Source organism: Macrotis lagotis, chromosome 8, assembly GCF_037893015.1.
Source record: "Macrotis lagotis isolate mMagLag1 chromosome 8, bilby.v1.9.chrom.fasta, whole genome shotgun sequence".
NCBI lineage: Eukaryota > Metazoa > Chordata > Mammalia > Peramelemorphia > Peramelidae > Macrotis > Macrotis lagotis.
This window is the reverse complement of record NC_133665.1, coordinates 26,865,084-26,871,083: the sequence shown is the minus strand read 5'-3', so window position 1 is coordinate 26,871,083 and position 6,000 is coordinate 26,865,084.

Genomic DNA, 6,000 nt, shown 5'->3' with positions numbered 1-6,000 from the left:
GGTTACCTTGGGTTGGAGAATTGCCTCACTGGATCCCTCTGTGGGTTCTGTCTCTCAAAAATGTAGTTAGAGTCCTTAGTTTATAAATTTTGTTCCAGAGCAACTGAGAGTAGACCCTCTCCTGTTGCCATCGTGGCTCCGCCCCTCCATGACCCTTTATTACATGCAATTTTTATTGTATCATAGTCTGAGAAGTGTTTATTTTTTCTGCATTTGATTCTAAGTTTTTGTGCCTCATTTTGATGTCAATTTTTTGTCAATTTTGATATAGGTGCCATGTACTGCTGAGAAAAAGGCATATTCTTTTCTATCCCTGTTAAGTTTTCTCCAGAGGTCTATCATATCTAAGTTTTCTAAGATTTCATTCACTTTCTTAACTTCCTTCTTGTTTATTTTGTGGTTAGATTTATCTAGTTCCGAGAGAGGGAGATTGAGGTCTCCCATTATTAAAGTTTTGCTGTCTATTTGTCCTTGTAATTCACTCAGCTTTTCCTCTAAGAATTTCCATGCTATACCACTGGGTACAAACATGTTTAGAAATGATACCAATGATATCATTGATGCCTTTTTAGAGAATGTATTTTCCTTTCCTTATTTCTTTTAATGAGATTGATTTTTGCTTTATCTGAGATTAGGCTCGCTACCCCTGATTTTTTTTACTTCAGCTGAGTCATTATCTATTTTGCTCCAACCTTTTACCTTTACTCTGTGTGTTTCTCTCTCCTTCAGATGTGTTTCTTATAAACAACATATTGTAGCATTCTGTTTTTTTATCCATTCTGCTATCTGCTTCAATTTTTATGGGACAGTTCATCACATTCACAAAGAGTTAAGATGACTAAATCTGTATTTCCCTCCATGCTATCATTCTCCATTTATATTTTTCTCTTTCCTTTCTCTTATTCCTTCTCACTAAAAATTTACTACCTTTCCCCTTTGATTTTTATTTTAAAAATTTAACTTTCAGTTTATTTTCACTTATACCTTCCCTTCCCTTTTATCAGTCCCTTCTTCCATTATATTTTCCTTTCCCAAGCCTCAGTTCCCTTTAGATTAGGCTAGATTTTTGAACCCAAGTGGGGATGTATCTTATTCCCCTCTCTGGGCTAAATCCATTGAATAGAATTTACTCAGCATTCACATTCTTTTTCTTTCTCTCTAAAATTATAATTCTTTGTACCTCTTCCCTTGGTGTTATCGCTAATACTATTAATCAGCTGTCATCAATTACTGTTTGATTATTTGGTTATTGTTATCAATGTATTGTTATCATATTGTTATCAAGGTATCATCACAGATTGTTTGCTTGATTATTTGATAAGCAGCATTGTCTCAAATTATATCAATTTATAATTATAGTCATTTTAACCTCATCCTCTTTTCAAGTATCCTTCAAGTATACACAGTCTTCCTCATGAGCCAAAGTTATCATCCAAAGCCATATCATTTCTTGAATGATTTGTGTCCCCCCCCCCCCCAGGCCTACTTTCTCTCATACTTTACCTCCCCCCACTCCCAGGGGTACCCAGGGTAGCTAACCCTTTGTTAAGTTAAATTTGGATTAAGTGAAACCTTGATCTAATTAACTACAATAATCTTAAAGATCTCTAAACCCTGGGAGGCTCTGGAGGTCTCACCTGAGAACTTTACAAATTACTATAAATTAGGGGAGATACTGACTCAGGACCTCACAGTTTATGATGCCCTCATTAGACAAAGTACTAAGCACAATATAATTAAAGTGGGTCAAAGGATAATGAGACACTTAAATTTAAAGTTAATACCCCTGCTTTTTTTCAGGGTTCTTTTGTCTCAAACATAATGATGTCATCTTGAACCTCTTCAATGGAGAGATGAGACTCAATTATACCCATATCCTTTAAGTCCATTCTCTTCAATTATATCCAACCTTTTAATTATCCTAAGAGAAATAAAGTTCTAAAGAATTAGAAAGATTATATCTTCCCTTTTAGAATTGCAGGCAATTTGATGGTCTTGACCAACATTTGTTTTGTTTTTTTCCTTCCCTTTTTCATTTTTTTTTAATGCAACACTTTAGTCATATATTTGGAAACTGAATTCTCTGTTGAGTTCTGATCTTTGTGTCAGGAAATTCTGGAAGTCCTCTATTTCATGGAACATCCACTTTTTTCCTTGACAGTATATGCTGAATTTTGCAGGGTAGTACCTTCAGGGTTGTAATCCAAAGTCCTTTGCTCTCCAATATATGGTATTCCAGGTCTTCCTATCTGTTGAGGCTTATAGATTCCTGTGTGAGTCTGATTGTATTTCCTTTGTATCTGAATTGTTTTCTTTTTGCTGCTTGCAATATTCTCTCCTTTATTTGAGAGTTCTGAAATTTGGCTTTAAACAGCCCTTGTAGTTTTTATCTTGAGGTCTCTTCCAGGAGGGGTTCTGTGGATTCTTTCAATGGTTATACTGTGTTTTCTTGTTCTAGTAGATTTGGACAGTTTTTCCTTTTAATTTCTTGCATGATGTTTCCCAGGTTATTTTTTTTTTGATCTAGGCTTTCTGATAGTCCAATGATTAATAAATTGTCTCTCCTAGATCCACTTTCCAGAACATTTGTTTTCCCTAAAAGGTACTTTAGATTTTCTTCAAATTTTTCAGCCTTTTTATTTTGTTTGATGAATTCTTGTAAGAGTCTTGTAGATTTGTTGGTTTCTATTTGTTCAATTCTAATTTTTAGGGTTTTATTTTCTTCAATTAGCTTTTGTGTTTCCTTTTCCAGTTAGTTATTTTTGCTTTTAACAGAGTTGATTTCTTTGGTCGATTTTTTCATAATTTTCCTGCACAACTCTCATTCTTTTTTTCCATTTTTCTTCTTCTCTTCTTTGGTTTTTAAATTCTTTTTTAATCTTTGATGAGCTTTTTTATTTGTGTCCAATTTATAGACTGTTTTGATACTTCCCATATGAATGATTTTTCAGTAATTTCCTCTTTAGGCATTGCTGTCATCTTTATCTGTTTTCTATAGAGTGCTCTTTTAACTTTTCTGCATATCTTTGTTGTTTTAGCTCTGTTCCTGGGGTATAGGGGTATAGATCCAAGTTGTTTTAGTTTTCTGGAGCTGGGGTCTGATTCCTGTCTTGTCTTGGCCAAGATGTTGCCTATGCAGTGCAGTGTAGGCCTTGTCTTTGCAGAGTTTTGTTTCCTCCTTTATGTCCAGATTCTGACATAGCAGTGGTTTGTTCCTGGCCCAGTCCTGTTTTTTACCCCAGTGTTCCCAGGATTCAGACTTTGTTTGGGGTTGGAATCCTTTTGGCTGACTTGCTATCTAGCTGCCAGGAACTCTGCTTTATTTGTTTGTTTGTTTGGTTTTGGACCTCTGCTTTGTTAAGCACTGTGGCTAAAAGCCTCCTGCTGGCTTTTTCTGCTCTCCCACCTTGCTCAGTTTTACTTCTCCCCCCCCCCCCCCAAAGAATCAGAACTTTACTGAAGATCTACACAATGTTTTCCCTTGAAAACTTCTTTGAATCTTCTCTTTTTCTTGGTGGGATCTGTAGTTTGAATGTCAAAATAGAGACTTCATTTATCTTTGGTAGGGAAAAGCTCCAGAAGCATGTTAGCTTCACACCATCATCTTGGCTTTGCCCCAGAAGTCTCTCCCTATTACTATTATTAGACTATATATTATTATATTATTATTATATTACTAATATTAGAAGTTTTCTGGCATTTAAAGATCTTTATAACTTGTCCCTTTCTTACCTTTCTGGCCATCTTATACCTTACAATGTACTCTAGTTTGGCTTCAATCTATTTGCAGTTCCTGGAGCATAATAATCCACTATAGTCTATATTTTTGCACTGGCTAATTCCCATGCCCTCTGCCTCCTCCTCAATTCAGTGTTTTAGTTTCCAAGGTTTTTTTCCACACTCGTTTCTAAGTCTTCTGCTGGAGGCTTTTCCTGACTCCCCCCCCCCCCCACATCAAATACCTTCCGCTTTCAGAAGACCATCATCTATTCTGTATATAATTGTATATATTTAGATATTTACACAGTGTTTCCATATTGAAAACCTGAGGGCAGAGACTGTAGTTTTTGTTCTTAACTTTCTTAATATCCCCAGAGCTGGTCCAGTCAATTCTTCAAAAATGCTTCATAAATGCTTGATTGCCTATCAACAACAGGGATGGCTGTAAAAGAAGGCTCTAGGTCAGCTTTGATGGATGGACTCTCTGCCCTTGAGTGAAGGAGGAGTTTCTAAGTTCTAGTGCAATCCTAGAACTTCAGAAGTTGGAACCAAGGAGAAAGGAGAACCAGAGCCTCACTGAAGAGCAAGCCCTGATCTTGTCCTTTACTAGTACTGAGACCTTATACTTACTAGTTCCACTCTAAACTAATTTCAGCTAACTGTTATTAGTAACAACTACTAACTACCTCTACTACCCCCAAATACTACTACTACTACTAATAACAACTTTTACTTAGTGCTTTCAGCACCACCACTAACTACTATTACCAATGTCTCAACCATCACTACTAATACTACCACAGTGATATCTACTACAACTATTAAGTAGGACTATTAGCACTAGCTACTATGATGATGACTACCACAACCTCCACTACTAATACTATCTACTTCTACTAACAACAGCTACTACAACCAGCAATATCATGCTCAAGCTTCACCAAGCCCCAGTCCTGGATTGCTCTGACCATCTTCCCCTTCTACTCCTACTCTGCTGCTGAGCAGAGCTGGAGAAATTCAGATAATTCTGTTGATTGGGTCAACATTTATTTTATATAATTTTAATTGGGTTGTCACCTCAGCAAGACAATCTTTTACTCCTTCCTAATTGGCTCTCTATCCAACTCCCCAAAGAGATGGTTCCAAACTTTCTTTTCTTTCATCAAGCCTCCTACACCATTCTCTTCCTTATCAGCTCAGCTGAGAAAATAAAGCCCTTTAATTAGTCCTCTGAACTCATCTCTCTCCTCTCCAATTCATCCCACACATAGGCACTAAATTGATTTTCCTAAAGTACATGTCTGATCATGCCATCCCCTTCTCAATATTAACTCCCTATATGTTTAGGATCAATAAAAATTCTTCTGTTTGACATTTAAAGTTCTTTACAACTTGTTCCCAACCTACCATTCCATCCTAATTTTTAGCTTGCTTCTTTTCCCGGCATGCTGCAATTTAGTCAAACTATCCCTAATTTTTAAAAATTAATTAATTTTTCCAACTATATGTAGAGATAGTTTTCAATGCTCATTTTTTGCAAAGTTTGGAGTTCTCCATTTTTCTCCCTCTTTCTCTTCTCTCATCCCTCCCCTTGTCAAGAGAGTAATCTAATATTGGTTATACATGTATAACTATGTTAAACATATTTTATGTTAATAATGTTTGTCCTTCATTTTTGAAGAAGACCATGAAATCAAGGAGGTGATGTTGAGATAAGCATGTGAATTGGATTTGAGTGAGGGGATGCAGTTCTAAGTCACCTGCCTCACTTTCTCTTCCAGAGCCATCTGGATCCAGTAGTCAGATATGAATCAAGATGACCAAAAATGGTCCTGGATGTGAGGCAATCAGGGTTAAGTGACTCGTGCAAAGTCACACAGCTAGAAAGAGTCAAGTGTTTAAGGCCAGATTTGAGTTCTTCTCTTGGGGGGAGGGCATATAAAACATTAAGCAAATTTTATTTTTATTTATTTAATTATTTTTTAATTTCAAAATTTATTTTATTTTGGACCTCTTTCAGATCAGGTTCAAATTACAGTTGTCAGAGCAATACAATGCAAATGGAAACTGCAACAGGGACATGTGCCTCTGAGTGTTGGGGACATCGGGGTAAGCCATTGTGATGGAGAACCAAAATACATCTTAAGTGTAATTCACATGGTCCAGGACAGTGTAGAACTCCTCTGTCAGTCTCCTTAGACAATCATAATGAAAACTGAATCAAAGTCCTTTAACAAGTATAAAAAACTGTCATGGACTGGTTTATAGTTTTAACAAGAG